Source organism: Schistocerca cancellata, chromosome 1, assembly GCF_023864275.1.
Source record: "Schistocerca cancellata isolate TAMUIC-IGC-003103 chromosome 1, iqSchCanc2.1, whole genome shotgun sequence".
NCBI lineage: Eukaryota > Metazoa > Arthropoda > Insecta > Orthoptera > Acrididae > Schistocerca > Schistocerca cancellata.
Window position 1 is genome coordinate 175,766,929 of NC_064626.1, and position 12,328 is coordinate 175,779,256.

General features: G+C 40.6%; 1 protein-coding gene across 1 annotated transcript in view; it reads left to right on the plus strand.

The window, feature by feature from the left end:
- Positions 1-12,328, plus strand: part of LOC126161725 (neuropeptide SIFamide receptor-like) — a gene marked incomplete at its 3' end in the record, with an annotated part of 110,301 nt that overhangs the window by 49,187 nt on the left and 48,786 nt on the right. The window lies entirely within an intron of this gene.

Below are 12,328 nucleotides of genomic sequence, written 5' to 3' on the forward strand. Positions count from 1 at the left end.
GTGATCTGACTTGAACCGGTGTTAACGCTAGGTCAAGGCCATTGGCTAAGAGTGAGAACAATGATCCAAAATCCATGTGGGGAGCGCTTCGTCAACGATCTCCGTCGTGGTTAAATTATGCTTCGTTAGAATGTTCAAATGAATCGCTTTATGGCATCTGACTCAAGGGCGGATCCAGGGGGGGGGGGGGGGGGGGGGAGCAATGGGGGCAATTACCCCCCCGCCCCCCTTGGTTCGTGACCGATCTTTCTTTTTCCAACTGCTTTAGGGCTGATTACGTCGGCCTATCTAGTATGTTTTACTTGAAGTCGAAGATGTAAACAATGGCACGCAGTTTGATGTAACAATTCAAAATGAGACCTTGAAATATCTTCCATTTAGCGAATAAACTACAGAAGAAACAACTATACTTACGAATAAAATGATAATATTTGCTGAGGCATGAGCGATCTGTGTCCCTTTTTTAGCACTTTCCCTGCAGTGCGTATGTAAGATTTTGTTTCTAGTGGCAATTTGCAAAGAGATGGTGTTGATAATTAAGCCATGAACAGCGAAGGAATACTTGAAAATATTCTCATTAGTTGTAAATAGTGAGAACCTTACGACAGTCCCTTTTATTCTGCAATTGCACGTTATCGATCTGGATGAACGCTTCTCCCCCATTTTGGCTTTCGTCTCACTTTTGATGCGGAATGTGAACAAACATTTATTAGCCAAATGTAATAATGTACACGAAAATAACGTCTGTGGATTCATTCACAATCCATTCTCTCATACAGTAAGAATATAAAAGTTACGGTCAGCAGATTCAAACATGTACAGAAATCTAGAAAAGACTGAGGAAGATGCGTTTTCCTCATCAATATAATTTATTCTGAGGTACTAAGCGTATGCTTCTATTGCAATCTGAAAAAGGCATGAACTTCATAACAGAGTTAGAACTTACCCGAGTTGTGGCTTTGCTCTAAACTTTTTGCTTATTTCGGAAGATGGGTTGGGTTGTTTGGGGAAGGAGACCAGACAGCGAGGTCATCGGTCTCATCAGATTAGGGAAGGATGGGGAAGGAAGGCGGCCGTGCCCTTTCAAAGGAACCATCCCGGAATTTTTCCTGGAGCGATTTAGGGAAATCACGGAAAACCTAAATCAGGATGGCCGGACGCGGGACTGAATCGTCGTCCTCCCGAATGCGAGTCCAGTGTCTATTTCGGAAGTCAAATGTTGAAGAAACAAACTGGTGTTTGCAAATAGCCAAGGAAACTGCCGGAGTAAAAGGAAGAACTGCTTATTTACGAACATAGATGAATGAAAACCGCCTCCATGGTCTTGCACTTATGCATATTCATTACCAGATTCCTATAGACGTAGAAAAAGTAATTACAAGATTTTCAAAAAGTGGGCGTAGAAGGAGATTAGAATTTAATATTTAAGAGCAGTATTGTGAATATACATATTTAATATTAATTTTCATTTTATTTCTACTTTTGCATTTTTATTTTATTTCTTATTTTTTTACAAGAAGAAAGAAACAAATTTCTTATTGTTAATATTTACATTCATGAGGAAAAACAGCTTATTATGAGCATAAAATGACGTAATTAACAATATAAGATGATTTCCTGAACACCGCCAAATACCCTATTATAACTTTTCGCAGTCGTATCGTCATTGCTGCGTATAAACACATGTGCGAATTCGATAGCAACATTCTGTCAAATGAAAGCAATTGGTGAACTAATTTCGAAGATTTAAGAATGGAAACAAATGAACATTACCACTTTTATAGATTATTTTACATTAGCAGACAAACACAGAATTTTTCAAGTGCACGTGTCGTATTTGAAGAATATTTTTTAGGTAATGCAGTAAGTTATTTCATTAAACACACTTAACACATAGCGATACACAATTAAACTAAAAACAGAATATATATATATATATATATATATATATATATATATATGTGTGTGTGTGTGTGTGTGTGTGTGAGCGCGCGCGCTTGTATAGAGTATTAATGCTTTTATTTCGAATTAATTTTTTGGAAGGCAGGTACCAAAAAGTTTGCCCCCTGACCGAGATCCTGGATCCGCCCCTGATCTTACTCCAGCCGCTTTTATCTCATTAGATTTATGCGGTCATTCCACCTGCATTCGCCCAAGACGAATTGTCATAGTCATTTGCCAGTTGTGATTAACTTCGATATTGCTAAAAATTGTTTTATACATTCAATAACTAATATGTGCAAGCCACTAAAGCTTATTTCCCCCTGGGCAGCAGGTCAAGTATTGAATTGTGGATGTTTAGACACATCATCGTTAATCTATACTGAGAGGCCTAGTTAGTTTCACAGCGCAGCTACGATCGTGCAGAAAAATCAGGTACTAAGATATGTAAAATGTTTGCGGGAAGGCTCTTAGAATCTGAGAAAAAGACAACTAGCACACTGAAGTGGAAACATATTAAGGTACCAATGATCACACTATCTGCACTTGTACCCCTAACACCCAGTATAGAAAACGCTGAGTAGAAGAAAGGAAAGGATTACTGTGTATACGCTAAGACATCAGGCAACAACTTGTTCATCAGCGGAAGCCATAGAGGGCATAAAACTATACACGAAGACTATATATTCAGAAATATATTCAGCAAGTAAATGGAAGACATTGGATTTAAGTGCTACTCTGAAATGAAAAGGTTCGTGCAGGAGATGAAGTTATGGCAGGCCACATCAAAGCTGTCAAAAGACTGAAGGGAAGGGAGAAAAATCTCTTGTTTTCGCTCGTGGCATTCTCTTTGTTTACTTTGAGTATCAAATGCATGTTCTTGTACCAAATCTAGGTCACCTATAGCCACTTCCATAAAATTCTAATCACTTCTCTATATTCCGAAGATGTCTTCTAATTGATACAATCTCCTATTTTGTCTGAAATTCCGTATGGTCATATTTGACTTAGGAGGTCTCGATATATATATGTGTCAAAGGATTACAAAGAACACGCTGTCAGCTCGTGTCTAGATATCTTCTGGATTGGGGAACCTGTAAAAGAGACGTGCGAGCTTAGTTCCACATGACACATAGTGCGGAATGTGCGTTCATTCTTACAGAGCAACTGAATGGTTTCTAGGAGTATCCTGTGGAATTACAGTACATGGTCAGTAACTTTACAGTTAATGTTATGCCAACCCCATCTCAACTCTGTGCGCAGTGTCTGCCTTCTGCGCCTTTGCCGTTGTAGAAAAGATATTCGCCATACGGAATCGACAGGGCCAAAAGTTTAGCCTTCCTTGGGCCTAATGAGTTGCTACTTTCTTCTGCATGTTTTCATACTTTTAATAATAATAAATAATATCAAGTTAACCGGGCGCTCAGACTGTACTGAAATGATTCGCTTCGTGATATTAGTTGCAGAACAATAAAATAACTGTACATTTCCGATTCTAATTACACTTCTACTGAAAAATTATTAAATAAACACGTCATATCTCGACAACACGTTATGTACATGGGCATTAACACTGTTCAGATGCAAAGTCAGCGATGTAGCTCCGTCTATGTTCGCTCAAATTCTTTTCAAAATTTGGAATAACCTGTGTCTGTCAAATAAATTGGAATATTTTGTTCCAGATGAGCCAAAGGGTTCCAACACATACACAACATCCACTGGTGCAATAGGACTCTTCCAGACTTCTCCAGCCGTTACAGTCTTAGGTTGTTCGCATCCGTGTTGCTGCTGTATGTTTCGTTATGTCATCTTCCACTTTCCGTTCGTTATCTTTTCAGTTCCATCTTATCTCTTGGAACCCAGCAAAGGGCTTCCCTGATTCATCTACCATACATTCACGTGGTTGTATCATCAGGGCTGTGGCGAGATGAGTAAATATGACAGCAATAAATATTTAGTTTAATAGCAGAACTAAATACGTAATTAAACGTAGGAACAGGTGTGTAATATTTTCTATATTACGGATGTTGTTGACCATAAAAAGGCTTCGTTTGCTTTTTTTTTTAAAAAAAAACTCGACTTCCTGTCTCCAGGCAGTTTGTAAGATTAGGTTAAATGATAAAAGATTTCTTTAGCGGCACTGATCAGTCTTTTTTACGGACCATTGTTTGGAGTGTTGTGGTCTGTTTGCAACATATTTAGGAAGACGCAGTCAGCGGTATGGGGAGATCACAGAGGTTGCGTAACCTCGGCGTTACGTGAAAGGCCTTCGCCTTCAAGCAACGGACGGAGTGGCTGCCAACGAGTGTCGAGGAGTACGTGAAGTGGCACATTTCTGCTAAAACCACGTTTGTTTGAAGCTAAGTAACACACGGTCCTGCAACTTAAGTGGAAACAATACTTGATTCACAGCAAAATAAAATGAAAACTTCACTTTAGGCTATGTCTGAATGTAATTTTCTCGTTCGAAGATATTTTGCCGTTAATAAAAAGCGATCCTGGACTTACACTCGCACACGGCAAGAGTTGATACCGCGTGGTTTTATGATTCCCAAACCGCCTTGGATAGCACTGTTAGCGGACCTCTCACCAATTCAGAATGTGTGGGGCATTACGAGCAGAGTCCCCAATGCTCTCGGAATTTAGTCGCTTTAAAGCGCCAATTGGACAGAATTTGTCATGATTTCCCTTAGGAGGGAGTACAACTCTATCAGGCAGCACCAAGCCGAATAACTACTTGTATAAGGGCCAGAGGCGGTCCAACGCTTTAGTGACTTGCCCAGTTTGTGAAGCTCTTTACCTTGAACATGTCATTCAGTTCTTAAGAAACTGTCCATACATGTACATCACTTCTACAAATTTCTGACTCATTTGGATAATTCCTTCGTGATTCGTCGTGTTTCTTTGTCTTTGAGTGTACAAGACACATTTCGTAGACGACTGTGTTTACTGTTTTGAAAAGTATGTGAAATTCGAACCCAAAATTATTGTCAGGAATATATTCGCAGCAAGCTAATGCCAGTAGCATCGTTACAGTTGTTTGTAACCTAGGCACTTGCGGTAATGAAACCACCTCACACAGCTCTGGACGCTCTGGAAGATATTATGAGCTACACTAGCATATTTTCAAAAGCATAGATTAAAGTCATAGAGGGTACGGTCACTGATATCGACTACCACAGAGTGTGTACTTAAGTCATTCGGCTTAAAATTACGAGGGTAATCCCAAAAGTAAGTTCTCCCATTTTTTTATAAGTACAGAACTCTGTTTGTGTGACAGTTGGTCGCACTATTATGAAGAGTGCTTCACGTGCTGTGTGTAAACATGCGCACACCGCGTTGAGGCGCTCAGTCTCGACTTGGCAGCCGTTGAGAATGGAGTTCCCGTTGGATGTTACCGCCAAGTGCGAACTGCGTGCAGTTATTCGGTTTTTGAACGCAAAGGGCACTGCGCCGATTGAAATCCATCGCCAATTGACGGAATTGTATGGTGAGTCGTGCGTGGATGTCAAAAATGTTCGTAAGTAGTGTAGAGAGTTTGCGGATGGTCGGACCGAAATTCACGACGAACAAAGAAGCGGGAGACTGTCAATTTCTGAGGAAACAATGTTGAAGTATGAGCAAAGCATGCGTGAAGATCGGCGGATCACCATGGATGATCTCTGCACTTTGGTTCCTGAGGCTTCCCGAAGCATCGCTCACAGAATTTTAACGGAAACGTAGAACTACCGGAAGGTGTCCTCAAGATGGTTGCCACGCATGCTGACTGAGGACGACATGCGGCAACGAGTTGATGCTTCCGCGCATTTCTTCACCGCCTAGCAGCCGAACAGGACAACTTTCTGGATTCAATTATCACGGTTGACGAAACGTGGGCATATCACTCCACACGTGAGGCCAAGCAAAAATCACGCCAGTTCGTAACTTTCTGAACAGTACGGCGGCGAGCTGGTATGACATGGGCATACAAAAACTGCCACAGCGTCTACAAAAATGCATCGACATAAATGGTGATTATGTCGAGAAATAGCTAAATATTCAAGCTGTAAACTGATGTAAGCCATTGTAGAAATAAACAGGTCTATGTACTTATAAAAAATAGGAGACCTTAGTTTTGGGATTACCCTCGTACTTAGAGCCAGATAACGTGCGTAAGGGGGAACCGCATACCGACAAACGGCACACTGACCGTCATGACGAAAGACAACCGAATCGGCAGGTGTGCTGTTCCAGCGGGAGGGCACGCTGCCCACAATAGGCCAATCGCTGCCAGCAGTTGCGACAGTCTGGGCCGCCGTCCTCTGTCGAATTCTCAACGCACATCCGTGAAAAGTATATGCTGCGCTAACGAAACATTACTCGTGCCGGCGCAAGAGGCAATGGGCAGCCTATGAACACCTGCTCAGTTGGACACGGATGGAGGACGAAATCGGTCACAGTCTCTTTGAAGAACCCATTTCAATTTCCGCCTGAAGGGATTCTGGATACTCTCGGGAGTTCAAATCAGGTAACTAGACGAGAAATTAATATCTGGTTGTCTCAAATACATGTCCAATGTCTTAATCACTGACCCCTTTCTCGTTGCTTCTAACCTTCTAAGGAACAGGACGAAATACTTGTCTCGCTTTATTGATTAATTCACGAGCCAAGGAAATCGCAGTTTATTTGACGAGATGACAAAATGAAGATACTTGATGAGCTGGAGGAGCATTTGCGTCATAGCACAACTGTCCTTCAAAAATTAGAAATGTTTTGAGCGGTGACCACTATTACAACGTGACATAACGACACACTCCACTTGCGAATTTTATGCTAGGACCAGAAATTAATCACGGTCTATCGTAATTGCTTGGATAAAGCATCTTTGTCTAGTGATACTGATGATCCACATCGTATGCGTTCTGTCATGTGCGTCCTTTCCGGTATTTATTTCCCAACACTGTGAGAAATAGAAAGTTTAAATCTAGACCTAGAAAGTCTGTTATGGAGAGCAAGGCCTGAGGAAACTGCTGATGCCGATCCGTTGATCAGATTAAGGGGTCCCTGTGTAGTTGTTTACTGGTGGAGGTTCACCAATGGTTGACACACTGCCCTCATATTCAGAAGGAGCAAGTTTCAAATTCCCTTGAATCCACCCACAATAAGACTTTCCGTTGTTAGCTGAAATTACTTTGAATGAATTGTAATGTTCATGACTATTTTTGCCTAGCTGAGTTATGCTCTATCTCTAAGGACCCAACTGTGAACTGGACCTTCAGCTCGTAAGACTACATCTTTTCTTCTTTTTTCCTTTTCCTTTGATCAACCTGACCTATGAACCTGCACCTCGTCTGCCTCTTCCAGTTCTTTTTTTTGCCCAGATAGCTTCATAACAACATAGGCAGCTCAGGCTGGCGGGATTCGATACAGATACGGGTAATGGAAGAAAAGAGAATGATTCCTACTGACTAGCGGCAGTTGGCATGACTCGGCTTCAGGAAATAGCAAATAGGGAGAACAACTGATTAAGGTCTATGCTCAAGTCGATAACATAATAACTATGATATGATGTTCATACACAATAATACGAGTATGTACAAAGTGTCAAGAGGCACTGTGGCTAGCCTTACATGTGGCCGTCGAATTTTAGTTGGCCCTGACGCTCTTGCATCATGTTCTCGATGCCCACAGCAGCACTTGCCCCTCAAAGGCTATCTCGAGTGCAACCTGTGATAGCGTGATATTGCGTTTTGTCATTGAGCATGTGAAGAAATTTGGGCCCTGTATCACCCACATCGAATCGACTCTAGCCCACTGGTGTGGACTGGGTGGAGAGAAGACGGAATTAACTCTACAACTGTTAGACTGTTTCTTAATTGCATAAAGATCAGGCGAATAGGCCAAAATCTGTGGTATACTCTATCGTATGTATATGCTGATTTCAGGTACACAAGGCAAAAACGAAACAGCAATTATCCGCTGAAATATCAGAGAAAATGCGCCTGGCGGTTCTTAGGAGGGGGACCGAAGGAGGAAGCTAGTAAACACTGGCTCTGAAATGCATACCTTAAGAGCGATATGCACTTGTTTCACAGTAGCCAAGATGAACTGGTATTCATATCTCTTAAGGTGTGCACTTTAGGGCCCTTGTTTACTGGACATTTTTTTCTTGTTTCAGTGTATACTACAAACTCTCAAGATATGGAAAGAAGAGGTCTGCAGTAGAAGAAATTTGTTTTACAGTGTGGAAGACAAAGTGCTCATAGCTCTGAAGTTACGCATTTTAGACCCATGTTTTCTAGACGTTTTTGATTCGAATGATCGTCCCTGTCATATCTGCTGGGACACCCCGATATGTACATTGTGGGTCATATAGTTATATGTTCCGCAGGAAACTAATCGCAAGAGATATAACGCTTCTAGTTTCGACTATACCATTAACTCCTGGTGATGCGGTGAGAATATTTGTTCTTTAATATGCGTCGGCGCTTTCCTATTAGAAACAACATAATGGTTATTCGTTGGCCCAGATGGCAATTTTGAGTTATACATCTTTCACCGTCTCTTGTAGTCTTGAAATTCAGCTGGAGCTTCAAACGTGTGACGATGCCACGTAATCAGTGAATATTTGGTTTGCATAGCTTCTCCCCACTACTTTACCGATACGGAATTTGATATCCTTACAAAGGGCCGAATGTAGCTTCGTTAGATTTTTAGTTATTCTCATTACGTCCCTGTTCTTCTCGTTCTGTCTTGCGATTTAGCTTTTCACCTCGCCGTGATTGCTTGTTTTACCGTGTTCAGTACGTTCTGTCATTTTTTTTTTTTAAATATCACATTGCCCCGGTCAGAGTGGCCGAGCGGTTCTAGGCGCTATAGTCTGGAACTGCGCGACCGCTACGGTAGCAGGTTCGAATCCTGCCTCGGGCATGGATGAGTGTGATGTTCTTAGGTTAGTTAGATTTAAGTAGGTCTAAGTTCTAGGGGACTGATGACCTCAGAAGTTAAGTCCCATAGTGCTCAGAGCCATTTGAACCATTTTGCCCCTCCATCGTCTACTCATAAAAAGGACTCTAATTAATGTACGGTACGTACGTAGAAAAGGTGCAACTATTACTAATTTGGCGAAGATGTTAATGCGTGCCTATGCCTCCTTCTAGATTTACAAAATATTTTCCAAATCAGCCTTCCTTACGCTTAAGCGGCCTTCATGTCTGGACTCGCATTCTGGAGGACTGGAGTTCCAGTTCCCGTCAGGCTATGGAAATTTAGGCTTTCCGCTGAACCGTTCAACTAATATTGGTAAATACATGTACCACTATTATACTTTTGGAATTACCGTGTGTAACGTTTTTCCCCGGACTTATTGGTATTAATATTTGTCATCTCTTAACTCGTGAAAGGCTTGGTTCAAATGGCTCGGAGCATTATGGGACTTAACATCTCAGGTCATCAGTCTCCTAAAACTTAGAACCACTTAAACCTAACTAACCTAAGGACATCACACACATCCATGCCCGAGGCAGGATTCGAACCTGCGACCGTAGCAGTCCCGCGGGTGGAAGGCTTGGAATTGCATAATAAACTGATGAAGTTTATGCATTGCTATTCGCAAACAGTAGATGACTTTTATTTTATTGTTATGCTGAAACTCGATTTTGTCACCTGAAGGTACCTACTCGAACGGTTGCTTTCAAGGAGACACGTCCGAATTGCCTTTCCACTTTCTCCAAGACGATCTTCTGCTCCGTCTCTAATGATCTCGTCGTCCCCGGGACATTAATCCTAAGCTTCCCTTTCTTATTTTTACTTTTTCCCCAACACATTCTTCGCGTTTGTGTAGCTGATATTACTTCTCTGATTGGCTTTTCTGTTTTCCTAGGTTGGTCTTTCAGTTTATCGTAGCTGGTCGTAGCTGGTATAAGTTACATATTTAATCAGCTGCACTGAATCTCACTTTTTGATCTGTCAATATAAATATTTCTGTAGCGTTTCTTAGTACGCTGTCTCCTTGTTGACATAGAGTTCATGAATTTCCTGGAACTATTGTAAACATAACACCAGTGATCCCTGCGTTTCGACCATGATCTCAAAATTCAATACTGTCGGATTCCATTATCATCACGTTAATCTATTCTGTAGTTCTATTTACTTTGTGTCCGTTTACAATGAAGCTTTGATCGACTTTCCTCCTCAGGTAATGAATTCACCCAGACCCAATCCTTTACTCCGAAATCCAATCCGTACTCTCTTACATGCGAGAGATAAGTATTTCTCTCCTTCATCTTTCCTTTCCAGAATACTCCTGCCGTTTCCATTGATTACTAATCATTTCCATCCTCTGCCCATACTGTGATGCTTCCAGCAAACAGAAACACACAAAGGTACCAGTTATCTGTTGATGACGAGTGAACAAAACCAGTTTAGAGAAAATCAACAACAACTTTGTCTCATTTAGTTCAGTGCCATTACGCATCAACACACCCTTATGAATTCACAGTTCTATTCTTTAAACTATTAGATTTCACTGAGAACTCTTTAGTGTTGCTCAGTGGCTTAGAGGGTTGGCCCATACTACAAATTCAAAAGTACGGGGCTCAATCCTCAGCCAGTCCTTGTGTTTTTTCTATCTCTTATAGCTTCTGCCAATGCTTTTTTAATGTAAGAAAATGCAAAACTACACCGTAGTTTTAAATGTACATTAAAGAAAGAGGTACGCTGGATTACCTACCCCTTGTGTCCCTATCTTCTGTCTACGAGAAGAAACCCTTCTCTAAGCCCGCGGTTGTAAACACGCGTTCTTATCACAGAGTCTTTTCTACGGTGTCGTTTCGCCTCGGTAGCACCATAAAGAAACTCCAACCGCAGAATCCGAAGTCTAACATTACGTGGAAACAGTGCGCTTGGTTCACACAGCAACCGTCTACCCGGTTAGCTCACCTCCAACAAAGGAATTCTTGTCGCTATTTCGCTACAGTATTGTAGGATCTTCATGGTCGATGAGCGGATGCTAAAGTAGATACGCTGTTTGACGTAGAGCTTCCGATTTCTGCCTCTTGCTACTGACTCGCCATTAGAATGGGACGTGATGGTAGAGGAGACAAGGGAAAAAGGTGGATGGGCTATGTAATTTACTTGCACCTTATCAGTATTTTTGCTGCTCACAAGTTTTGGTTGGTACGATCTGCTTTGTCAATCAAAAAACGAAATTAAGAATAAGTCTTCTGTGATGGAAAAATAATATTACAGTAGTTGCGCCTATTGACAGCTATATTCATATGAGTTGTACCCTACTGTAAACTTACATATGGTCTAGCATTGTTCACGCGCAGTAACGATCATTCAATGAATTTCGCATAAAGCAAAGGAAATGCAAAGTAAAGTTAAAATAAAAACGTAATTCGTGGAGAAGGACACATTCTCATTATAGTCTCTTTTCTTTTATTTATAATTAATTATTTATCCACTATTAATAATTTATCAGGAGCCAATCAAATGTATTTTTTGTTATTTCTCATACCAACACCAATGTGCAGTAGCTGCCATAAACAGTAAGATAAATAGAATTTGTTATCAACAATTTTGTAGAATTTGTTATACTTTCAATTCGTTTGGAAAGTCCATACAACTTGTCATTTATTTGCTACAGTCATACGTTTAATTTGCTGCGTGCAATACTTTATATCATGTAGTCGATTTGAATATTAATTTTCAATAATGCTCCATTTTTACTAACCCTAGCTACGATATTTTATATTTTGGTAAACCCGCGTAGAAAAAATTGCAGAAAAGTGGTCTACAGGGGGAGGAGGAGAGGGCAGAGACGCATCTTAGGCAGTTCTGTCAGGGGCGCACGATCCAGGGATGGGCGATTTTAAATGAGTCGATTAAATGGCATTTTTCAATTATTTAAATGAGCTGAAATAATTGTATCGATTAGTTGTATACTAATAATCGATTTTTCTCTTAATATTATCGTAGGTATTTTTAATCTGTAACGCATTCCTCTAAAATGACTTTCTTATGAAAAAAGTGTTCTACAAAAAGTAAAACTATGTTATCACCTAATATTTTTCTTTTTGGAAATAACAGTAGTTGCTCTGTTCTATGAAATACGTAATTACCATTTTTATTTTTACCAGAAACATATACCTATTTCACATTTACAAGTAAAGCTAATTAATACAGTTGTTTTCAACACATATACGGTAATGAATATGCTTACAACACGAAAATTTTTCAGTATGCGAATCGAGGAGCACTAATTTATGTAATAGTTTTCCAGTGAGTCTCGAATGCCAATCTGTTGCTGTGTATCCTGCATTAGATAACAAGCAGAAGGAACAGAGGTAGTCACTATCCCAATATTTACAAACCACACTATGTGGAACAGGATATGCTGCCTTAT